Raw genomic sequence first — 26,894 nt, forward strand, 5'->3', positions numbered from 1 at the left:
TACCCACATGATCCTTATTTAACAGAAGCAAAGGTTTTTGTGTTAAAATTCAAATGCAAAAGTAAAGTAAAAGGGGCTAAAATATAGAAGTAATATACCCTCACAGCAATGTGGTTTTTCCTCCTCCTGGTTCATTCATTCTCCTTCTTTCCCTCTCTCGCTTGGTCTCAGCTCATGCCACCACAAACACTTTCTCTAGGCTTTTATAAATATTCATTCTGTACTTACCACTCACCAAGCACCTTGCAAGCACTGGGGAACTTAGGGTAAATATGACAAATATGACCAGCCTTAAGAATTCACATCAGGAAGATTTAACAACTTGACCAATAGCTACAAAGCAGTGTGATAAGTGCTGTAATGGAGGTTGGTGGAGAGGAGAAGGATGTCCTAGCTCCCCAGAGATTGGGAAAGCCTTTGCTGTTACACTAAGTTGTGTCCAACTCTTTTGCAACCCCTTGGACTATAGCATGCCAGGCTCCCCTGTCCATGGGATTTCCCAGGCAAGAATACTGGAATGGGTTGCCATTTCCTTCTCCAGGGGATCTTCCCCACCCAGGGATCAAACCTGAGTCTCCTGCATTACAGGCTGCTTCTGTACCGCTGAACCACCTGGGAAGCCCCAGCAAAGCTTTGCTGGGAAAAAAAATCCTTAAAGAAGACTCAAAGCATGAATACAAGTCTGTCATGTGGGCCAGGGAGAATATGTCCAAATAAATTAGCTTTTAGAGCAAATATCAACACAAGGGGGAGCAGGGTGATTACTCAAGAAAGCATAATACTTTTATAAATACGGAACATTTAACTGGATAATTTAATATGAATTGAGTTTGAAGGCAGCATGGGAATAAGTAAGGAGGCGGTTTCAGCTTTTATTATCAGTGTGCTTTACCAGAATGGTTCTTCTGGGTGATGACTACTACCTGTTCTAAGTATACAGCTTAAAGGGATATTGCAGATTGCTCATCTTCTCCATTTATAAAACAAAGTCAAGAACTGGTGCTTTTGTTTTATACTTGCTCCCCAGTTACAGAAGTTGAAACAACCATAAAATTCCTCAAACCTTTGCCCCTTACTATTGAAGTCAAGTCCCCCTCTATAACTTTTTGTTTCCTCAAAAATTACACAATCTCTGACAATTATTTCTAAGAAATAAAGGATGTTTGTGTGTGTCTGTGTGTGATAGAGACAGAGAGGAGTTAAGATTAGAGAATAAAAGGAAATCAGACCTATTATCAAGCTTTAAGACTGCTGCAGTAAGTTAGTTTTTATCCCCCTTATAATATAGATTAACTTCTCTAAATGATTTAATTTAATGCCTTTATCAGGAAAATTAAGCCATATGAATCCTTCACAGTAAAGGGGGAAAGACTTAAGGATTTATTTCATATTTTTATTCTTGCCTGTTTTTAGTAAAAATAAACTTGCAAAACTTCTTTAGAAAAGGTGTTTTTAGCTTTACAATGCACATTTTTAGCTGATATTACTTACAAGGAGTTCTCTAGTGAAATCCTATATATTCATTCCTCAATAAAAGTACTAATTAATAGAGGATTAAGAATGTCAGAATCTTGATCAAACACTGCCAAGACTGTGTCTCTGATGGGGCTGAGACAGGATTTGCCTGCTAACTAAACCTGTATAGAATATACCACAGGTCAAGTGCTAACTGCTTATTTTTCTATTTTTCATCTGACAAAAAAAATGGCAGATTTATTTTATTCCAAAAGACTGGACACTGGCCAGACTGTTCTAGCTAATGATAATGTTTCTTGAAGACAGACACAGATTTTTACTGCTTTAGACCTAAACTTAACTATAAAAGAGTACTTCAGTACTGAACTTCTGAAAATCATCATTGTTAATCATATAAATGGGAATGTCTATGAACACTTTTAAGTAAAGAAAAATATCCTTAATTCCTTTAGCTGTGATGATATATATCTACATAAGGTATGTCACACATTCCTGGAGGACCAATGTTGTACTAAACGTACTATAGAGAGAATAAAAAAGGCTTTGGAAATGACACAGGTTTAAAGTTCTTTTACTAACTCTGCTGAGATAATTCAAGTACATGGAAGGGGAGGTGGGTGAAAGCGAGGGTAGAAAGGAGACAGGTATTAGTGCCTGTTGTAATTACTGTGTTCCCCATGGTCTGAAATGCTAAAAATGAATGTTTCCTCTATTACAAGGATATAAACCTTTCTCACTGAAAGCCATTAGCATATATAATGCACATGTCTGAAAATCATGGTTTCTCTGTCACTCTTTTAAGACCTTTAGGGACTTGGGTTATTGTAGAGACTTAAATTACCGCCAAAGCGTAATTTGTAGTTCTCTAGTTTTCCAGGGTATTTTTAAAAATCAGTTTAAGCAATTTTACTCATATTTAATGGCTCAGTCTTTTCCAACAAATTAAAGTGTTTGTACAGTCTTGACTCTGGAAAAATTTGCTATACAATTTGCAAAAGAGAAGAAACATTAATATACTTCATCAACTGCCTGCATTTCTATCAATGAGATGATTTAAAATTGCAATTCTAGTAATTTATTAATGTAATATTTCTTTTAAAATAAATAAACAACTTCTCAGAAGTCAAAACACATATAAACTCTTGATCTGCTTACACCATTCTAGGCATATAAAGTCACAAGAAAATGAATGACATTAATTTGTACCTTTTGTACAAATACATTTCCTCTTGTATTCTGGGGATAGAAATTGTACTACACTTAACACACACTCTGTTTTTTCTGTTTTCAGTTCTTTCATCCCAAAGGAAGAATAAAACAAGAAATGTTACTTCCCTTATTCAGTTTTATTTCGGTCTATGTCAATTTAGCATATTTTAAATAGTCTGTATAATTTTTAAAAATAAAAGGACCATTCTAATGTTAATTTGGATCAACTTTCCAAACATATGATTCTAGGTTTCCAAAAGGGGCCCTCTTGAGGGGACTTTTAAAACTGAACAACAACAACAAAAAAGCACCCTGAGGCTGCCCAATTCACATTTAACCTACTTACATGAAAAAGGAACTGCTTTGGTTAAGAATAAACTTCCACCAGCTCAGGTTCAAGCTAAATACACCAGCATATTAGTGAGGAAATGAGACAGCAATAGTAACTCCTTTCATACTAGCGAGAAAATACTGTATTTATTTTAAAGCAGCTGGCAGAAATTCTCATTTTAATTAAATTACATTTACTGAAATAACATTTTCATAATTAAAAAAATAACCCGTTTCTCCCAAAGAGCTAGCAAAATATAATCAGAATAACTTAAAGTGGGCAAAGGAGTAATGAGATTGTTAGAATAAAAGTGACTAATTTGGATTACAATTGTGCATCAGTTCAGTGGTTTTCAGTGATGCAGAAGCCATTACTATCTTTTGTTGCCATGTAAAGTTAATACAAAGTAGATAGCAAGTTTTGTTATTAATGATTTTGTAGAAGTAACTGAGTACAGGTTTCATATCATATATTTTTACTACTTGCATGTTAGACTAAAGATATTATCATGGAACCTCTTCCTTTTACAAATGAGGAAACAGGGCTTCCCAGGTAGCTCGGTGGTTATAGACTCCGCCTGCCAATGCAGGAGACACAGGTTTGATCTCTGGGTTGGGAAGATCCCCTCAAGGAGGAAATGGCAATCCACTCCAGTATTCTCGCCTGGAAAATCCCACAGACAGAGCCTGGTAGGCTACAGTTCAGGAGGTTGCAAAGAGTCAGACATGACTGAGCACACGTGGTCGTACACGTGCACATGCGCACGCACACCCAAAATGCGTTCAGAAAAGTTAAACATCTTGTTTGTAACCATTTAGCCAGTTAGTTATAAAGATTATTCTGGAACTCATCAGGTTTCCAGTGCATAGCTCCTTTTCAGAGCTGAAACATTTATACCTTCATAGATGGTAGAAGGAAAAAGAAAATGGCGCATATCTATATGAATTATGGTAGAAACAAAATTCCATTCCAAACTAACGTTCAGTTTCTTCCACTTCTGGTTCCCTCCTTCTAAAAGTTCACCTGAGAATCAACGTTCATGTTCCAAAAGGAACAAAAGTTGCTGAATAATCAAGTTAAGTTTCATGTGTTAACAAAATCAATACGTGAATAGTTTTCAGGGTTTACCAATGATAGCTTCAGATGCAGCAATATTTTCTATAGATAAAATAATTCTGAACGCTAAACTCCTCATAGAAACAAGATGGCCCAATTGGTCAAATGATAAACCTCAGTGGCGAAAGCTATACAGGAAAAAGAAAGAACATTTAACTGAAGAGGGAAAGGATAACAAACCATGGGGAACAACATGCTTTCTTCTCGGATATTGCTGAATGCCAGTCTTGTGAAGAATAGAAAGCATTACGTGGTATAACTATGCCAAATTAAAAAACTCACAGTAGTTGTATACAAGTTGTATACATGTGCTGCAGGATAATTTCTGAACAACTTTGTTGTGGCTGAAGCCTAAACAAGTAGGAACTTTGCTTCACTTGTACAAAAGAAACTCCAGTGAGCTTTCATTAGCAGCCTTCTCCATTATTAGGTCAAATCAAAGTACAGTGAGTGAGCAACCCAACAACTGCTGCTGGGGAACAGACTAATAATGTTCTAAACGTTTACAATCTTTACCAGCTATAGCAAAAAATAAAAAAACAAATGCTGTTAAATCCCATAATACTGAATATCTGTGACAATGACTAACAAAAAGAGCCCTGTTCTTTACTAATTATGGATTGCTTGTCATACTCCCTGAAATTATGTCTTACATTTCAATTCTATAATCCCACAAATTCTTTGCATTTCAAACCTTTCCCAAGATTCTTTCAGTATCAATCTACTACTTTTTCTGCTCTGTGTAATGTAGATTATGAATATCATTTAAACTCAGAGAGCCCAGGTACCTTCAAGGAAAAAAATTCTTCGTTGCTCAGCTTTCTTCACAGTCCAACTCTCACATCCATACATGACCACAGGAAAAACCATAGCCTTGACTAGACAGACCTTTGTTGGCAAAGTAATGTCTCTGCTTTTGAATATGCTACCTAGGTTGGTCATAACTTTTCTTCCAAGGAGTAAGCGATGACTAAAATATGATAAACTTAATGTTAATAAAAATAATGCACTACATTTCACATCTTTGCATCCCAAATGGTAAACACCAATATTACACAGATTGTCCCACAGATCACTACTGTGCCTGAAAATGTTAGTAGATATTGAGGTAGGGGAGGATAGGGTTCCAGAAATAGTGAGGTAAACAACTGAACAAGTGCCTTTTCTGCAGACCCTCTGAGTAGCTGTTAATCTCACTGCAGACCCAAAAGAAGCAGAGTTTGGTGTGCTACCATTTTCTGAACTTATTTAAGCACAGAAAACCAGATTTCCTGAAAATTCTCATTTGTGGAAAAGGAAAAAATCTCCAGGATATAGCTAATCTAATGTTCTAATTTAAAACTACAATAATAACTGTAATACATTACTATTTCTAAACACACTCCTCCATTTCTAAAGACACTGTGGAAAAACTGGACCTTATAGTTTTCACAAGCTTGGCTGTCCCGATGTCACTCTTTGTAAATGCTGGACATAAGAATTCACACCAAGGATCAGGCCCCCAAAGATGGAGATGCTTCTCTGCTAAAAAAGAAAAACTCCATCCCTGATTAGAACTGTGGGCACTAGTTTAAAAAGTTAAGACTTAATTTTACCTATTTAATTTGCATATCAGACACCTAAAGGTTTTCCACACATCTTTCACTGATGGAAAATGGCATTTCTCTCTTTGACTTTCCAAGAAATAAAATCATATCTGTCATTTCTTTTCTAGTAGGAAAAGGTACAATTATAATAATAGTTATATATTTTTATTATATATAATAATAATATATTATTATATATAATAATAGTTATATACATTCCTGACACACAGAAAGTGATATAGAAATGTTTGACATTATTTCTGAGAACAGATTAATAATGCTTTAAATGTTTACAATCTTAACTAGCTGCAGCACAAAAATCAAATAACAAATACAAGTTAAATCCCATAATATTGAATATTTGTGACAATGACTAACAAAAAGACCCCAGTTATTTACTAATATTCCTAGGACCTCATCCTTGATATCTAGTATTCACACAGGTTTTCTAGTGACCTCTGGATTTAATCATTAATTTAATGAAACATATTTTCTAACTCTGAAAAGTGAAAATAATTTTTGAAGGTGGAAAAAACATGGTTATTTTTCCCCACTGTCCAATAAGAAGTATTCTCCACAATAGGTTATGGGGCACAGAATTGAATACAGCATAGTCCCAGTATCCACAGAGCTTCCACAGAGGCCAGATTGGAGAGATGGTTCAAAGGAGGAGGAGGCAGAGGATGAAAAAGACAAGGACTGGGGACAAGGGGAGGAGAAAGAGGAAGATAAAAAGAAGAAAGAGGAGGAGGGGAGAGGAAGGAAAAGCAAAGAAGAGGAAAAATAAAAATCAAACCAAGTTTTGTTAAAACTTAGTTTTGTGTGGCAGGCATTCTAAGTATTTTGCATATTTTTGTTCATTTAATCTTAACAACAGCCCAAAATGCTGGGTAATACTATCTCTACTTTAAGATCAGGAAGCTGAGGCATAGACAGGTGAGGTTAACCTGCTGTCATGACATGACTGCTGGAACCCAGCCACTCAGCTGGATTGTGGACGCTAGGTTTGTGATGACTTCACCAACAATGACAATATTTCCTGCTGTCTGAAGGTTAGTATAAGGTATTTATAGACATCAAGGCGTCCAGAAGAAGCACTTCGAACTCAAAGTGAGTCTGGTGAGGCTGCAAAGATGACTTCTGAGAGTGATATGGGAAGAGTTTGCAGCAGTTAGCCAGGTAAGACAAAAAGGGGAGCATCTGAGGCAGGAAGAGTAGCCCATGTTATTTCATGATGGCTTGAATAGCAAGGTACTGGCAGGTTCAAGGGTATGGTAAACGTGAAGTAGTGTGGAGGGCAGATACGTGGGAGGAAGCCAGGTGTGCAACCAGGAGGGCCCCTGTGCCACACAAAAGAGCTGACAGCAAGAAAGATGGATATTCAAGTGATCCAGTGAGAAATGATGAGGGCTGATATCAGAGAGATGAAGTACAAAGGAAAAGGTGGTGGTGAATAGGGGATAGATTTATTGCAAGAACAGAGAGGTGTTAGTAGCACATTGGATGCAGAGGATGATAAAGAAGGAGCATGTCAGAATTCTTCCCAGGGTGTCTCTTTAAAGGTCTGAGCTGCTTCTGATTTTCTTGTATTCTCCCTCCCTTTCTCTCACTCTCCTCAGGAACCAGTGGATTACACATTATAGGTATTCAGGTAATTGTTGAATAAGTTGAAATCCAAGGTATTTCAAGTATACGGTGGTTGTTGTTTTTTAGTTTGTAACTATATAAACAAATAAATCAATACACTAATTAAAACAGAAATAAGACTTCTGCATTTCTGACCAATACAAGAATACCAGTTTCCACTGCATCCTTCCTTGATCATCAGGCATTCTTACACAAAAGGAAAAGAAAGAAAAGGGACTCTCTGCAATAATGTTCCTAAATATACTGCCCTACGGGTAGAAAAAACACTGAATTTCTTTTTCGTTTCTTATCACGGTGTTTTGCCACTGCTGGACTGTAATAGATCAATGACATCATCACATACCAATGATGCAGGAAGGCTTCCTACTCAAGAATAAACTGCCTTACATAGAAGACATTTAGAGAAATGAATTATGCTAATCATTGGCAAGTTACATAGTAATGATTAAAGAATTAGTTGTATGGTATCTTGCTCTGAACACAGTCACAGAGCTGCATATCACAGAAAATTTGAAACTACTGAAATCTTTGTGGACCATCAGACTATCTTTTCCAGCTATTGTGTCTTACACTGACAAAATGACAAAATAGAGTTGAATTTCTAAACTAAGTTTTCAAATTTATACTAAAAAAAGCTGAAAAACAAAAAACAACCCCATTAACTGATTCTACCTGGGAACATGCAAACCTCTATCCATGCTTCTGTTTAATCTTAGAAGGAGCTAGAAGCATCTCAGAGATCAGCAACATATAAACTTCATCAGTTTCTATTACCATTATAACCTCTGCATTTTGTTAAATATCCCTTCACTAGCTCTAGAAACCATCAAGAAAACCTCAGAAAATGAATAAAAATAACAACAGCCGCAACAAATATCCAAAACTTTATTGAGCAAAACCACACTAAATATGTTGTTTGAAACCAAATAGCTGTTGGGGTTGGTGAGGGTGTGGGGATCATGGCCATAGTATTCAGGGTCCAATTTACTTTGAGGCCAGCATGGATAGTAGAATATTTTTATCTTAAGTTTTTCTTTCACAGAATTCAAGTCCTCAAGACATTATCATTGGACAGTATCCCAGAAAATTAAACACAAATCCCTGAGCTAGAGAAGAATGTTCATGGTCTCCATAAATCTACTTAATGGAACTCAAGCCTTCTCTTGGACAAATGTGGAAGACCTGACTTAAACAATATTAAGTGTTCCATCTAGAAATGACACAACATAACTTCCTCCCTTCACCCCTCTACACTCCAGAGGACCCCCAAAGACACCCCTGAGTTGTGATCAAGCACTTCCTTCACCTAAATAATATGGCTTGTATATATTATTACGCAAAGATAAAGCATTAATTCTCAAACTTTAGAAACCATTCTCCTATTTCCTCACTGCCCTTATTATTTATAGATTTTCCACTTTTTTTTATACCTTGAATTGTCCAGATAATAATTTTAATTCTCCACATCAATCATGGCAACAAACACTGCCACAGAAATAAGTAACCTTGGGCAAGTCTCTTTACCTCACAATTCCTAATTTCTCCAACAGTAAACCTGTCTGTAAACATGTCATTTATCAGTTCTCTGAACAAATATCTATCAAACTTCCACTGAAGAGAGGCAAAGAACTGGTGTTTTCTGCTCAGAGTGCTATTCAAGTGCTCACAGAGTGGGTACCCAAGAAATGCATTGGTAACTAACCAGAAAATATAGTTCCTACACTTGCTATCTTAGCAAAATGCTGAATATTTGTAGAATTGAGAAAAAGCAGCAGGTAAAGAGTGAAACATGTTCCTGGTAAGAAAAGTAAAAGTGAAAGTTGCTCAGTCGTGTCCAACTCTTTGTGACGTCACAGACTCTACTGTATGGAATTCTCCAGGCAGAATACTGGAGTGGGTAGCCTTTCCCCTCTCCAAGGGATCTTCCCAATCCAGGGATCAAACCCAGGTCTCCCGAACTGCAGGCTGAGCCACAAGGGAAGCCCAAGAATACTAGAGTGGGTAGCCTATCCCTTCTCCAGCAGATCTTCCCAACCAGGAATCGAACCGGGGTCTCCTGCATTGCAGGCAGATTCTCTACCAACTGAGCTATCAGGGAAGCCCTCTGGTAAGAAAACTAATCATCAATCAAAAAATAAGTTTTTAACGAACATTTATCTACCATGTATGCTGTAAGATATCCAGATGGATCCAGAAGAAAAATGTCTGGCCCCTAAAAGCTGTACTCCATCACTGAAGTATTACTTATTTACACAAAAAAATAGATGAAGCGACAGTGAAATATAGTGTAAAAATAGTGCAATATCAAGAACTAAAATATAGTAGATTGCCTCTGAATGTCAGAGACTGAAATTAGAGAAAAGTGAAGGTGAACTGGGATCAGGAAAAGTTTAGAAGGAAGATTTGACCCTAGAACCTGAGCCCCAAAGGAAGCAAAAAACCTGGTCAAGTGTGAGCATTTGAGGTGAGAGGGGCAAAGAAAAGATGGAGACACAAGAATTTATGTACAACATTCAGAGGGAGCATGAGATGCCAGGCCTTTGGAAGCAGAGGGCCAGCATCATGTGGAGGCCACGCCAGGTTTAAGATTTCATGCAAGAGAAAGTAAGGAGCCAGTTGAGGAACAAGGAAACCACATTGTGACTAAGAAAGATCACATGTTACATGTAAGCAGATCCGAAGGCAGGGACAGCAGATAAAGGCTCTTTCAGGGACACAGCCATGAGATGGTACTGGTGAAAACAGGAATTCCAGTGCATTCCAAGAAGACAAATCGACAGCATTTACTGATGTGATGAAGTGTGCAAAGAAGAAATCCAGATTTTTAGCCAGGACCCAGAAGAACAAAGATGATAATGGCAAAACTGATGAAAGAGAGTTGATAAGTTTGATTCTGGAGATGTTAGCCTAAAAAAAATCTGTAAAAATAATACATAAAAATCATAGGATTTTATGTCTACTGATGTTAGAATTTTGGTCAGCATTATAGTCACTGCATAAACCATGGCTGCAGACGTGCCGACTAGAGAAGTAAAGGCAAAGAGAGAAAGGCAGCAGTTGAAGTCTGACAAAGACTCCTTGACCAAACTTTAGTCAGACTCCTCTGAGCCCTCTTCCAACCATGTCTCGACCTTGAGCTGCAAGCTCTGTCTTTGCAGTGTCCAGTTTCAGCAAGAATTCTTCTAAGCCAGTTTAGAGAGAATCTCCCCCATCCTCAATATCTGATCAAATTCCCCATCTCCCATCATCCTGTCCTTTGTATCTGATCACCCTTTATGAGGTCAGTCTCACAAGAATGACCCCTGCCAACAATTACCCTTAATAATCTCCTAGCCTCCAATCTCTCTTGCAAGCTAGCTCCCTGACTATAAATCCTCACTTATTCTTGTTGTATTCAGAATTGAGCCTAGGTTTTCCCCACTGCAACAGTCTTGATTCCACCTGTCACAATAGTCTGGATTAAAGCCTTCCTTATCACTTTGACAAGTTTCAGAATAATCTTTTCTTTAACAAGGGTCAAGTCAAATGGATTACCTATTATTAAGGGGTCATGAAGAGTCTGTGCGAAGGGGAGACAGAGCTCCATTTCTCAGGAAGGAGAAAAATAACAATCAAATAGCAAGAAAACAACACCTCTGACCCCATCAAGAGCAATACTAGAATATCATTTGTATCGTACTTTATAAAACAATTTCACATATATTATCTTACAGTTAAATCCTCACAGAGCATAAGATGGTTGGATGGCATCGCCAACTCAATGGACATGAGTCTGAGCAAACTCTGGGAGATAGTGAAGGACAGGGAAGCCTGGCGTGCTGGAGTTCATAGGGTCACAAAGAGTCAGACACAATTTAGGGACTGAGCAACAACAATAACAAATCCTCACAACAGTCCAAAAAGTCATAGAATTTTTTTATTTTTCCCAAACAAATCAAAAGCGGAGAGAGTCGGAATGGGCCGGAGTCACACAGCTCCTGTACCATCAGGAGCTAGGGTATAAAAAACCCACCGATTGCTCAAGGCAGTTCTGGTCCGGGTTGAACATGTCTGAGGAATTCTCCTGCCGTCACAGATGACCACTTCTCTTGGAGTTAAAAATATGCCCCTGAATTTAAACCCTATAACCATGGAAGCGAGTGCCCTTGGTTCTGCCAGTGAGCATGTACTTCCTCCTACGTTCCCGGAGGCCCAGTGTCTATGCTGCAACCCCAGCTCCGTCTGTCTCCTGAAAGTTTGGATGGAGATAGTTCATCTGTTCTCGAGGCTCCATCTAAGTTTGACCGTATCTCTTTCAGATCTTTTTCATCGTGAAGTCTCTGTAACAGTGAGGTCGTTCACTTCCTCATTAGGATGTGACCAGGAAAGGCATGAAGCTTGGTACTCAAGAATGTGTGTCTCATGGCCCTGATCCCTGGATTTCTGAGAGCCCCACTTATAGAGCTCCCCAAACATACAGAATATATACAAGCACAAAAGTGCTATCACTCTGGCACAGAGTACTGCTCCTGCACTGATTCTTTCCTGGTGAGAATTGGAAGGTTCTAGATAGTCTTGATGAGAGATTAAAATATGTCCAGACTAAGGGCCTGAACAATTGACATTTTATTTACATGGCTGATAATGAAGTTCAATACTTATTGATTCTTGCTTGTTTGCTAAGGGCTATGATGTAGAAATGGAGAAGGCAATGGCACCCTACTCCAGTACTCTTGCCTGGAAAATCCCACGGATGGAGGAGCCTGGAAAGCTGCAGTCCATGGGGTCGCTGAGGGTCGGACATGACTGAACAACTTCCATTTCACTTTTCATTTTCATGCATTGGAGAAGGAAATGGCAACCCACTCCAGTGTTCTTGCCTGGAGAATCCCAGGGACGGGGGAGCCTGGTGGGCTGCCGTCTATGGGGTTGCACAGAGTTGGACACAACTGAAGCGACTTAGCAGCAGTAGCAGCAGCATGATGTAGAAAATGTGCCATTAAAAAAAAAAAAAAGGAAAATGTACTTATTGGACTATAAAGAATAGAGGTAATTGAAAGTCTGACAATCCTACATATAGAACAATCATTTTGTCCCTTTAATTCATGGTAAAGACAAATGTTAAACATAGTAAGTTTTGCCTTCTAGGGCAGTCTTGGTTGCACTTGGGAATGCCTAGAGTCATTGCCAGTGGAAGGTGAGTCAACTCAGAAGGAAAGAAAGGAAGACAAAGGAAATGGAGGAAAAAGTAGTATCCACACAACAGTTAAATTATGACAACTATTAGTACTATCACCAAGGATCATAAAGCCTAATTCTACTCGTGCTATATTCCAAGCTTGGGCACTGGCAAAGTTTCATGGGCCAATTCATGAGCCTTGGGACTAGAGTAGAGAGAGCAAGCAAGTGGCCTGAGTGGCTGTCATATCTGCAGTCATCACTCTTCCTCCAGGAACCGGGGACAGCAGCCCCTCCCACTGGGAGGAGGACACCTGTGATGTGGTGGAAATTAGAAATTTTTACATGCTGCATTTGACAGTGCACTTGGAAAGTTTTTTAATGGAAGAAATCTGATTCTTGCATAGAAAAGGAGTTTTCAAGTTAATTCAGGATCACAGCACAAATGAGCTGAGACAGCAAACTTAGGTTAGCTCCCACACAAGATTCCTGCAACTCCTTAAACTATACCCTTATTTGCTTAAGTTGTTTTTTTTTTCCTGTTATTGTACAATAGAAGAGGAACTCAAAATATCTATGGTGACTTCAAGTTTCACATTCTGATTGAATTTTCAGAGCACCATTCAATATCCGTGAAAAGTAGCACTTGGAAAAATATTTTTACATGATTTCTAAGAAAAGTAGAATGCAACACCTCTGAAGGTATTGATTATGTTACTTGGGAAAGCTCTAATAACTGTGGCTTGTCAGGCAGAATGAAGCATCCTTTGGCATCATGTTCAAAGCAACAGTGAAGGAGAGGATAAAATTGAGGCAAAGGAATAACAGGTAATTCCATCCTATTTTAAAAAGCCAGATAACTGACACTGGAAGTTATTTGAAAAGGCAAATACTGCATGCAGGCTTTCCATGGCTACTGTAATTCTATACCTTTACCAAAAAAGTGTGTATGTATTTATTTCCATTTTCCCATAATTTAAATCAAATCACTGAATATTTATAAAGGAGAGAAAAAATAAAACTATTTTACCTTGAGCCATAATAATCAAAGAGATTTATTTTAATTTGGTTCTCTACTCTGAATGTTTCCAGTCAACCCCAGCAGTGATTTGATTCATTGTGACTATATGAGAATAGCTTTTTGAGATAGCAACATCATTTCAGTTGAGTTCTCATCTTGCCCTCATCTTGCCTTACGCTTGTTAATACCATTTGATAAGCCCATAACTAGTAATTTTTGGATATTCAATTTTATTTTGTAACAATTTATATTTGTTCAGCTTGATTTTAATTTGGAAAAGGTACATATATATATATATTTTTTTTAATTAAAGGAAAACCACTAATGCTGTAAAAGTCTGGATTCATTTCGATATTTGGCAAAACTAATACAATATTGTAAAGTTTAAAAATAAAATTTAAAAAAAAAAAGAAAATCTTTTACAGAGAATCAGGGAATTGAAAGTATCATTTGTCAGTGGGTCACTTTGGGCAGACTTCATCCACGAGACCTTGTGGACATAAGCTAGGAGGTTTTCTTGAGTCAAACAGCACTGTGAAATCTACTAACAACCAACAGTAGGGGGTTGCCTCAAAGAGTATGATCGCACAACTAAAACTATCTTAAAATATATTTATGGATATGAATTTTATTTAATTAATGCCTCTGTGTCCTGTACATATCTACCCTTTACACAACTGTTAAACATATTCATTTAATGCCTCCTAGGTGTGTGCGCAACAGTCACTGTTAAGGGGATAGAACGATGAACAATATAGGATCTTGTCCTCAAGGGAAAAGAAAGCTAAAATTTGTGGGACACCTACTATGTGCCATACCTCAAACTGTATCTTTGTTACAACCACCTCAAGAATAATCTTGAGAAGTCATATGACTTTTGTCAGCTAAGTGAGAAAAAGGCTTTTAAGTTTTCTTTTAATGTATCTTCATTACTATATCTCCATACTTGTGAGTTTGTATGCTTTCTCTATAAATTAATGAGAGAAAGAAGCTATGTCCCTTATGCCTTCCCTTTCTTTAGTCGGAAGTTAGGGAGGAAAAGAACCTCACATTTATCCAATTTCATTTCTCCTTAACCCACCCCCTTCATTATTTTCTTAAAAGAACTCACAGTCAGTTAGAGATTTGCACTTAAGAGGCTATTTCTGGGCTTCTGTTGCTGTATCTGGGGTGAGGGAGTGTGGGTAAGCAGAGAAAACCTGACTCCAGTACAGGCTTTCCTTTGTACCTCGATGGACAATCAACAGACTAAGTCAGGAAAGGAATTCCAAGTATAGTTGCCTTAATAGGCTAAAATTAGAACGAGGGGTAGGACAGAGAATGAAAGAACAGAAAAGCAGGCAGAGAAGCAAGGAGAGGCTGTATAAATGTATTCTGTAAACTCTTCCTCTTGGAACCTACAATTATTATTATTATATTTATTTAAGCAAATTTTTAAATAAGTATTTAAATGCTGCTGTCTCTACATTAAATCCTCTTAATTCTGTATATCATGGCGGGGAAAGAGAGCTTACCAATCAAACTGTCCTATGATCAACAACTCAAATGACATTTTAAGAGTCATTCCAATATATTTGGTTATTAGACAGGTTTACTGGAAAAATAAAATAAAAATGAGTGCCTAATCATTTCAGTTTTTAATCCAACACTACAAGGAACATTTACGCAGATGAAATATACTTGTAATAACAGTGCTTAGAAATAAACGCTATTAAGAAAGCTTAGGGAATGATTATATTTTATTCAATAGAAAAAAAACAGCTGAACTCTGCTCTTGTCTTCTGTTTCCACATTATGTCTCTGTCCCTCCTCCTCTTGTAATAAATATTCTCTTGCCAGCCCTGTTACTGACAATAATGTACGTGAACTCCGCACCATGGACATCTGTCATTATTAATGACCATGCGAGAGAGAAACGATAACTCACTCTTTCAGGAACTAAGAGGGCAAAACGCCATAGAAATTTCCTTTCACATGTTCTGACGCTAGAATATTTACATTTAGCCTTTCTAAATTCACCAATAAGCCTCAGTAGCAGAATAGGAAGGGAAAAAAACTCACATTTTAAAATGTCAATTGAAAAATACTGTTGATACAGAAGACACTTGTTGCTATATGAAAGTTTTTATGAAAACAATGTTACATACTCAATGTTTTAGGCATACAATACATATAATCCTTTTAAAGCTCTGCCTATAAAGAAATGTTATGGTAGGAACTTTTTTTTTACTCTCAGGCTTAAATAACTTTTAATATGACTAGCCCACAGAATGCTCTTACTAAAATAAGAGCATTCCATTTAGTAAGTTTATAAAAGTATATATTTATTTTAAATTAGGCCTTTTAGGTATTTGTACTTGAATGTTGAGAGTATTAAAATACTATGTTTTTATTATCAAAATATAAACGAAATGCTATAGAAACAAAGTAAAAGATAGAGATACCTGCTGCTTTAAGAACAAAGAGCCCTTATTCACTTCTCAGAAAATTGAGGATGATTGTGCTAATTCTGTACTGGAAAACAGCCACACAAGTCTGTATTAGCCATTTCTTACTGGAAGGACAGATAACATTCTCTAATAAAATAAAGATATACCAATTCATGCAGACACTGTATTTCAAGCTAATTCTTAGGTAACAATTCTTTTCAATTTTAAACCACCTACTCTTAGTATCTTTTGCTTCTTAGTATTGAGGCTGACTAAATGTGTCATGAGGGTTATTCTGACTTTTCCTAAACATAAGGTTTAAGACTTCAGTAGACTGGAGGGCTCAGTTTAAGCCACTACCATGCTCTGCTGCCTTTCTCTTGTCTTCCCACTGCTCCTTGCACTGTTCTATTGACGTGTGAAATTCTAGAAATGTCAGCTTTTGTCAACATTACAGTCTACACTGTTATTAATACCTTTTTAAGAAAGCATAAAGAGATACTAGAAAACAATTTTGTCTTTCAACAGATTTTTAGAAGACAGTAAAATATCCATAAATTTAAAACATTTTCTACCCAAATCCCAAACTGAAATATAGTTTTCCAAATGCAATGCCAAGTATAAATGTAACTGTATATGCCAATGAATACTGTAGTAATAACTCCAGATTTCACATCTGTTTAAATGATAAATCATGCCAAATAATAAGGAAACAAAAAAGTAAGCAATGACATATGAAAAAAGGATAGTCAGAAGTAGGCCCTACACATCTCCCTGAAAAATGTCAGGCTCCTCCAGATACTACACGATAGCAAAAACCAAGACAAATTTTGATCTGAGAGATATTCTACTAGCAACCTTTAAGGAAAACAATCCCTCAATTTTTATGTGCATACATCAGTGAATGAATCAATGAATCAACAATAATTAGATTCCAATTATATATTCCACCAGCCATCAAAAGGTACACTTAACTGAAATGTTTGTCTACACTCACTTTCAGAAAAAATTAAATCCAGTCAAACGTTTGGTTTTCTTTTTTTTTAATTATATAACACCAAAATAACCAATTTGAAATGGTCATTTTCCATTTTGTTTTCAGTGCAGATGGAAATACACTAAAGAAAGGCAGCAGGCTCTGTGTTGGGAGAGGGTCTCTCCAATTTTATCAAATGATCCTAGCACTTCTCGTATTATTACAGAAGCGAGACTAAGGGTGTGAGGTTTAGGAGAACAAGATGGAGAGAGGATTTTCTCTACAAATTTTCCCTCCTCTGAATCTCCTGTTATAAATTTTCAGGTTGAATCAAACCATTCCACCAAAGCTCACAGAGAATAAAATCCGTTTGCCTTCTGGGATGTGGGGAGCTGTGGGGAACACATTTTTCCACTCCCAACTCCATCCCTGCTCTTATCTCTCCCCACCTATTCATGTCAGATGACAGAATCAGGCCAAATGGGTTTGTTTCTATCTCTGGTACTGTTTTTGCTTAATTGACTTCCCTCATCAGAGGCCTGCCTAGACCTTATTCCCCTTAAACTTTTAGTCACTAAAACTAAAAAAGAAGCATCAATAAACATTTTAGGGACATAAAATCATTCCATTCAGCCAACTGTTTCAAATCAAATTAGTTCAAAACACTTTATCCTTAAGATTGCAAAAACATTGTGATACTAAATATTCAATATTATCAGTCAGGCAAATTGGCCCAGGTCAAATGAGCAAATTTTTTAAATGAGATTGCTAAATTTCTCAACTTGATAGCTTCATAATAAATAATGTGCTTTCTATTCAAGCTGTACATTAAGTCTTTTATGTGGCCTAAGGCACTCTCTGATGGCTATGCCCATTACAATGTAGCCATAGAAACTGACACATTTATTTCTTGGATTAGTGTGCCATTGAAAATATTAATATGATGCAGTAAATGGGGATTTAATCTAATCTACTGATGGTAGGATGAAGTTAGTAAAAGGTTGAGTGCCCTTATGGAGAAAGAAAGATTATATCTGCAGAGAGAAGCTTGTTACTGGTTACAAAGATCAACTAAACAGCCTATGACATATTATGCACTTTCTACGTTTAAACAGACTTTGTCAAACTCAGCATGGAGGCTTTCTGCAGGCCAAAGAATGCTTTTTCACACATATATTAAAGATTTCAACATCCAAGTTGAAACACCTTTTATCTGTAAGCATAAACAAAATAGGACACCTCTCACAACTTACCTTGTGAAACATGGCACACAGGGTGAAACTGACATGCCCAAATCCATTTTATTAACAGTAAAATTTGTTTTATTTTGACTTGAAGGTGTTTGCTTAGCCTTTCACCTCTGCCAAGGGTTACCAAAAAAAGAAACATAGAAGAACTTCACTTCACTAAAAAGAAAGCCAATTTTATTTAACATGTTCTGAGAAAATGCAGCTAATCAATTTCACCATTCATTTTGTTAATTTCTAATTGGAAATCAAATATCGATAAATACTCCTTTTGCTGTGGCATAGATCACACTTGACTCTGATGTCTCCTAATAATTCATAGGATTCCAGGTCTGTTCCCCCCTTCACTCTGCAGCAAACTACATAAATTTCAAAGATATATTCTGACAGATGAAGCATTATTGAAAAGCAAAGTACAGCACTTTGTCCTTGAAAAGTTAACATGTAATGCCATAAAGTATTCAAATAATAATTTACTCAATCTTTCAGGGTAATTAATTAAAATGCTCGAGATGTTGGAGAAAATCACCTTGAGCTTATAAAACTGGAAAGCCCCCCTTTTCCTCTCTGCATGCAAGCTGCCCCTGCAGACCTACCACATGCTTCCCCAGTTATAGGGTTTGATTTCAGAAGATAATAAATAGCCAGGATCTAATTTTGCCATGTCACAACCGATTATGTTTCACAAGAAAAGGTAGAGTGCTCACCTACCAGATGAAGGTGAAACATAAAACCACTTTTATTTATGTCATGTGTCCAAATTCAACTCAACCTGGCCCTGGGTGCTGTGAGTGTGTGGACTTCCATTGTCATGTGAATTTATGCACCTCAAGAAAGTGTCAAATATAAACATAAATTTAATCAAAGGTCTGGAAACCTTTATTGCAGAAAAAAAATAAAACACACTTCTGACATCGAATATAAATTATTTTAATGTGTTTTGTTACTACTTTTCAGAAGGTCACAAAGAAAGAATAAGACATTAAACAGACACAGTCTATGACTATCTTAATTCAGGTGATGATTATAGCCATATAATTTAGACCCAGATACATTTTTAAAGCCTTTTTTTTTTTTAACTTTCAGAAGTTCATGTCCACTCACTATCTTAATCAACTGTAGTGGTAAGTTGCTCAACTGTAACCACGTAAAGGAAAATTTATCATAGGAATTTATATTTCCAATGGGAATATAATCAGGCCTGAGTCTTTGACCCTCTGAGTAAAACGAAAGCCTCCAGACATTATCTGGACGAGCTAGGTCACAAATATGTTTCTAGATCATGAATATAACTATTCCAGCAATACATTTTGGGTGCAGAATCGAAGCAAAGTGTAGACATCAGAGTTCCTGTTGCTGTTCATGTCAGGAGGATAAAGCAGAAGGCTGATAACAATAGATTAACAAGGCCCTGGTATTACTCAGCCGTTCCCTTCAGTTGGGTAGGCTTTGGACAGAATTTTAATGACTAAAAAAATTGCATATGATGAATAAGGATGTCATTTTCAATTAACGGGAACAAAGGATCATCCCCATATTTGGCAAATGAGGTAGCCGTGGTGTAAGAAAAGCTGGGGCATTCACAGACAATGCATCACCCTCGCGAACCAAAACAAGCTCATGACATTTGGGTACCCTTGCTCTGACGCTGCTGTTTGTTTCTAGCAGGTACTTATCCACAGGTTAAAGAGGCCCTAAGAGCCTCCCACTAACTAAAAATAATACTGAATTGAATACTGTTAGGAGTTAGTGAGGGGTCACCCTAAACATAGATGGCAAAACCAAGATAAAACACCTTGAAACCTAAAAACAACTTACAACTAGTATCCATGACAAACTGGAAATCCAAATCGCAATAAAGTTTGACCTCGAGGGAACTTACTTTGCAGAAGGATTTCGAAGAGTGCCTCAGGCTGACAGGAAAGGTAACGAGTTCACTCAGGACGCAGCAGGAGCTCAGGGTGTAGCATGTGTGACGTGCTCATAACGTAATATGCACGCCTAAGACGTAGCATGCGTGCGCATGACGTAGCCTGTGTATGTGCCCAGAACGTAGTGTATGTGCCCAGAACGTAATATACGTGCCCAGGACGTAACATGTGTGCATGCTCAGGACGTATTATACATTCCCAGGATGTAGCATGTGTGCGTGTTCAGGATGTAGCATGTGAGGGTTGTGTGGGACAGCCCTTATCCTTCCGTAATTTCCTGTTGAGTTTCCTCACTAGGAGCCTGTCTTGAGTTCACTTGGTTGCGCTACCACCATAGCGACCTCTTTCAGCTCTTCAGTGGTCTGGTCGAGATTCAGTTAGAGTTCCTGAAAGTCCCTTAGGTGTCTCCTATTTTAAGAATTGGGGTGTCACAAGTGACTTCTCAGATTCAGTGATTACCAGGGGAGTCCATTCATTCTTTGGTGGCTCGTAAGAGCCTCAGGGAAGCAAGACCAGCCTTACTTAATTCGAAGTATTAACCATAAGTTCTATGGTTAATACTACCATCCCCTCTGAGAATATAAGGCTCTATGACCAGCAAGCTCCAGTGATAGCACAACAAACTGAAGATCCCACCAGACTCAATTTACTGGCCATTGATGTGATCAAGTGCTTTCTGTACACTATGGCCAAATATGAAATCATTTTCCCCCTCACATCTTCTACTGGGTTACACAAAGTTAAACAAATAACAATCCAGCAGGACTTCTCAGTCTTTCATAAGTTAACATGTAGTGAATCTCTTGAGAATGTACGCAATTACGTTTTCTTTTTTTTTTCCCACCTAGGACAACTTTTCTTTCATGGAGCACCTATTAAAAACTTCATAAAACACTCATATTTTCAGCCAATAGTCTGGAAAACTTTGCTGTAGGTAACTGAACTAAAGTTATTATCAGCATATTTACTGCTCTGTAATTCAAGTTTTTCCTAGATCTGAGAGCTCTGTCTTTGGTAGTACCCATGTTGTTTCCAGTGCGTAATATCATCTACATCAAGAGATGAACGTTGTGTATCCTTTGTGCATCTCTAATGAAATTTGCAAGGTCAAACCAGAGAATGCCAAGAGCACCCGATAGTAACAGAAGCCTTTCCAAAGATAGGAAGGGTCCTGGATGCCAAGGAGGATTAGACACAGCTTTCCCAAGGTTATGTGCTCCTTAAAGAAGAAATTGGGGTATTCCTAGAACTGCTTTTAGATGAGTCCATAGCATTGTCCACAATTCCTCTTTCTTGTCTTGACTGGCTCCTTCCCTTATTTCACTGCACCTATTCACTCATCTTTTCAAAGCTGCTAACCAACTCCATCTCACCCCTCTGAGCATATGACCCTGCTCTGCTCACTAAGTAACCAGGAACATTGGTGGGCACATCTTCAAGTTCGAGACTTGTAAAATAAATCAATCACCTTCTATATTTTTCCTTACTTGCTTTGTCCAGTGGCAAAGCATTGGTGCCCCTTCTTCCACTGAAGGCAGCACCCAACCAGCTCCACTTTGGCCTCAGTGGGTCCTTAGATTGTTTCCACAAGATCTGGCTCCATCGTTTCACCACTCACTCTGCTTATGCAGCAGCACTACCTTCTCCATATAAATATACTCAAAAATAACCACTCCAGCTGCCTGCCTCCCTCAAGCACAACTCAATCTCTTTCCTTCCTCCTCAGATAAATGTATTGAAGAGCCACCCACACTCTCAGTCTCGACAGCCTCAATTATTCTCATTCCTAAGTCCATCATTATCTGACTTCAAGACTCATCACTCTATTAAAACTACTTTCATCAAGTTGCTGATGATGTCCATATTGGCAAATTCTGTGGCCATTTATCCATCTTTATCTTATTATAATATTCGCTATTGACAATATACTCCCTAGAACTCTTTATTCTCTTGGCTTCAGTGACATCAATTCAATTCAGTTCAGTGTCCGACTCTTTGCAACCCCATGGACTGCAGCATGCCAGGCCTACCTGTCCATCACCAACTCCCGGAGTTTACTCAAACTCATGTCTACTGAGTCAGTGATGCCATCCAACCGTCTCATCCTCTGTCATCCCCTTCTCCTCCCACCTTCAATCTTTCCCAACATCAGGATCTTTTCCAATGAGTCAGTTCTTTGCATCAGATGGCCAAAGTATTGGAGTTTCAGCTTCAACGTCAGTTCTTCCAATGACATCCCTCTATCCTAATTCTGATTCTTTTAAAATCTCTTCCTCTGGTCATCACTTAAAACTTGGGCTCCCCCATGATTCCATTGTTGGTCTGTTATTCTTCATTCACAATAAGCTATTCCTGGATAATACAAACAGACAGGTCTGGGTTTTAATCTAACTTAGTTTTTTGCTTAGCTCTTTAGCCTGTTTTTTCATCTGTAAATAAATGATAGCAGCTCTTTTATAGGGTTGTTATAATAATTACATAATCCATGTAGAGTATACATACATATCTGGTACATGGGTATCAATAAATGTTGTTGTCACATTGGGAATGATTTTCTTTCTCAGTCACTGTCATCTAACCAATCGTCCATATCTGATTTTCCCTCTTGTATTCATCACAAATCTTTCCATTGATTTCTGCCATGTTAGATCAATGTTGCCACTTCATTCTCCCTTCATTTACCTGAAGGTCAATAGTTTTCAAAACTTCTTCCAAGAACTCCTAGGATTCCTCTATTTATATCTACTCTATTAAATTTCAGTATATACTTTGTAAAAAAGCTTTTGTTGGTATAAAAAGTCAGAAGTCTATCAGGTCTGATAGATTACTAGCTGGCATTCCTGTTTTCCATCCTGTCTTTACAAATCCATTCACTGCATTAAAGCCAGAGTACTCTCTCTACAATCTACATGGAATAGGCTACTTCCTCAATAAAACGTTTAAATGGCTTCTTATAAACATCAACAAATAAATGTCAACCTCTCTAACACAATCCGTGAGGCCAGAGTCTAAGCCCAGCTTCGATCCTTCTTGTTCTAGCAAAACCAATCTGCAAGCACTTCCCCAAGGGCTCAGGATGAACCACGTGAGTGCTGCTAAATCACTTCAGTCGTGTTCAACTCTTTGCGACCCTGTGGACTGCAGCCCACCAGGGCCCTCTGTCCATGGGATTCTCCAAGCAAGAATACTGGAGTGGGTTGCCATGCCCTCCTCCAGCATGACCCACATTCTCGGTTTATGTTGGTCTCTTGATCTGGGAAACAGTTTCCACCTTTCATCTGGCTAATTCTTACTGGATTCTTCATTTCCCATCTTCTTCTCCAGGAACTCTTAAGTCCAGGCTGAATCAGGGCCTCCCTTTGTCCTCCCTATGCATTGTTCTACTATATCATCTTCCACAATACATTGTATTAATAATCACCTATTTATGTGTCTCTCTACCCTACCAGATTGTGAGCTTTTAGGGACAATGACTGTATCCTGTTTATCCTGAACTCCCCATGCTTAGGTCAAGATAAGTATACTAGAAATGTCTGTTGTTCTAATATAAACTGTGTATTCTTGAGAAGCAACAGGTGTAGCAGAAAGAGCATTGGACAGGACCGGCAAACAGGTGGTGAGCACATTTTGGTAACGTCACCAAAACCAGTGATCACTGCATCTAGAAGAGGGATGGAGGCTGCCTCTGAGCCAAGTCAGGAAACCAGAAGACCTATTAGCACTTTCTCCATGGGCATGGAATGGGGTCACAGTAGACCTCCTGTGATTGAGACCTTTCTGTCCTTGCTACATAGGCTCCAAGGGGAAAATCTCCTTCCAATCCTGGCTTCATCACTTACGAGCTACCAGTTATTTATTATGCCTGAGCTTTATCTCTCTGTAACTGTGTCCATTCTATCATAGTTGCTAAGAAATAATTTAGATACAACCATTTACAGAAGTGGAAAGTCCTTGAACAAACTGAGTCTTAGTCTTATTTTAATTCCTAACAGAATCAAGCAAAGGTGGTAAATGCTCTGCTGCTATTGCTAAGTTGCTTCAGTCGTGTCCGACTCTGTGCGACCCCAGAGACGGCAGCCCACCAGGCTCCCCGGTCCCTGGGATTCTCCAGGCAAGAACACTGGAGTGGGTTGCCATTTCCTTCTCCAATGCATGAAAGTGAAAAGTGAAAGCGAAGTCATTCAGTCGTGTCCGACTCTTCGAGACCCCATGGACTGCAGCCTACCAGGTTCCTCTGTCCATGGGATTTTCCAGGCAAGAGTAGTGGAGTGGGGTGCCACTGCCTTCTCCGAAATGCTCAGTTAACATCTAATGAATGATTATCTATCATTGTTACTATCAATCATATATATCTATCATTGTATCTATCATATATATTATCATGATATTCATTATATCTTGCCATTGCCTAAGTGCTCTGTCATATTTCAATTACTTCTAACTGACATTTTTCAGTTACTAAAAGTGCTTTTGAGTCAACTATTGGGAATGGTGTTACTTCAAAAATGTTTCTTTTAAGCCTGGCTAAGTAAACAAACATTTACAGTTATCTGTACACCTTCATAATGTGGGAGTCCCTGTCTAAAAATCTACATAAAGTCTTTTCTTTCTACTGTAAGGTACAAACTTTTCTGCTCAGTTGCACTTGCAACGGGGACTTGTCTGCCTGAAAATACATTCTTGCTTCAGTATATATATGGTTAATTAAATAAAAGAGTTATGTGGTAACTTGAATGTCTTAGCTACAAGTCCTATTTTATTTCAAATAATTCAACCTTTCAAAAATAACTCAGGAGGAATCAATAGATTTGATCAACTTTTATTGGTCTGTTGCTAAGTGCCAATAATAAAATCTCCTGCAGAGAATATCACATCATTTACTCATAGCCTTGTTACACTAAACAAGATAAATAATCATGACATCAAAGTATTAAAAAAGTGATCAGAAATCATTTACTGAAAAATTATGATAAACTAAAACACAGTATAACAGAGCATGATTCCCATTTGGTTAAAATTACATACTCTCCAGATTGTGTAGTACTCATTATATGTTAAATGCGTCTCTAATAATATAAACATTTATTCTTAAATAAAAATAGTAAAAACAGTGGAAAGTTACATCCTAAAACATTGGCAGAGGTTATTTCTGGAGGTAGAATTGGATGGGAAAGTGGAAATGTTTTGACCTTTTATTTTGTTTATGTTTGCATAATTTATAATATAAACACAAGAATAAGTTGTATAATTATTACATAATATTGGGCTTGAAAGATTTATAATCATCATAAAATTTTTAATTATTACTATGGGTGATAATAATAACTGGGTTTGAAAGACTTTGTAATTAAAATTTTAAAACAGAAAACCAATAATTGGCATGAGTCACAGTGTAGAAGGGTTTGTGAAGCAGTGCAGAATTTGGAAATAAATACACAGACTGTACTTTTAACAGGTTTGACAGTTCTGAAGAATGAGCAGTATTCCTCAAAGTTATCTATGTCCCCAAGGAGGTATACATTTTTGCGGACAACTTTATAAGGGAAACACATATTTCAGTCACCTTTCATCCTGGTTTCTAAAGAAAGGACACTCAGAGAGCCTTTTTGTCTTACTGATGTCACTATGCATGGTAGCAGCACAAAAAGCCCACTGCTACACTGTATCCCAAATAATGGTATGAGTGAAAACTAGATCATAATTTATTTTCCTAATATCTGAATACCATTATTCACCATTTACTAACATTTGCATTTCTTTTACAGAACCATCACTAACTTATATCCTCATTATGCAAATATCTTATACAGCCTATAATATTCTAAGTGCCCAAGGGTAGGAATTATATCTAATCATAATTGTACCTCCCATAGTTTTGTCAATTTTTGTTTTGGTAAGTAATTGAGGTCACTCATTTTAGGGCATAATTTAATTTTGCAATTACATACATAAAGAAAATATTTACTTTAAAAGTCAAAAAGTCATTTTTTTTTTAGCTTTCCATAGATATTTCAGAGATATAGTCTAGCACATTAAAAGAATATACTTAAGATTTCTAATATTTACTTCAAGGGGAGCTTATTGACTTTTCATGTAGTTAGTTTTCCCAAGAATACCCTGAAAGAAAAGTTATACTAAATATAATGAAAGAGAAGCAGATTCTTGCACATTCTTTAAAAGTAAGACTTCCATAAGGTGAAATAAACTAGCATTTCCTTGAGTGTTCTCCCTGAACCATGATTTGACTGTTTAGGCAGACATGCTGGTTACCTCCTAACTTCAGGAATTCAACAGAACCAGTGGACTATAGAGTAGATGTCTGGAGATGGATTTATATCAGCTCACTTATTAGTATATTCCTATTGGGTCAGGTGGCTCTGGGGTAAAGAATCCGCTTGCCAACGTAGGAGATGCAAGAGACACAGGTTCGATCCCTGGGTTGAGAAAGTCCCCTGGAACAGGAAATAGCAAGCCACTCCAGTATTCCTGCCTGGAAAATTCCATAGACAGAGGGACCTGGCCCCAGTCCATGGGGCTGCAGAGTCAGACACCGCTAAGCGTGCATGCGCGCGCACACACACACACACACACACACACATACAATTCTGTCATTTACTAGCCACATGATTTTAAATATTTCACTTAAATGCTCTGACCCTCAGTTTCCTTTACTATGTAAGGGATCGCCAACTCCCTCTGCCCCCAAGAATTGTTAAACATTTCAAATATATGTACAAACGCCCTGAAAACAATAAGGGAGAGTACCAA

The 26,894-nt window shown here is 37.6% G+C and overlaps 1 protein-coding gene and 1 non-coding gene across 4 annotated transcripts in view; both read right to left on the minus strand.

Moving 5' to 3' along the window:
* The window catches only part of TOX (thymocyte selection-associated high mobility group box), a 311,684-nt gene that overhangs the window by 260,074 nt on the left and 24,716 nt on the right, over positions 1–26,894 (minus strand). The gene's annotated exons all lie outside the window — the stretch shown is intronic.
* Positions 9,392–9,463, minus strand: TRNAC-GCA. Its single transcript has one exon. It is a non-coding gene; the product is annotated as a tRNA-Cys (tRNA).

Source organism: Bison bison, unplaced genomic scaffold (assembly GCF_000754665.1).
Source record: "Bison bison bison isolate TAMUID 2011002044 unplaced genomic scaffold, Bison_UMD1.0 scf7180017864108, whole genome shotgun sequence".
NCBI lineage: Eukaryota > Metazoa > Chordata > Mammalia > Artiodactyla > Bovidae > Bison > Bison bison.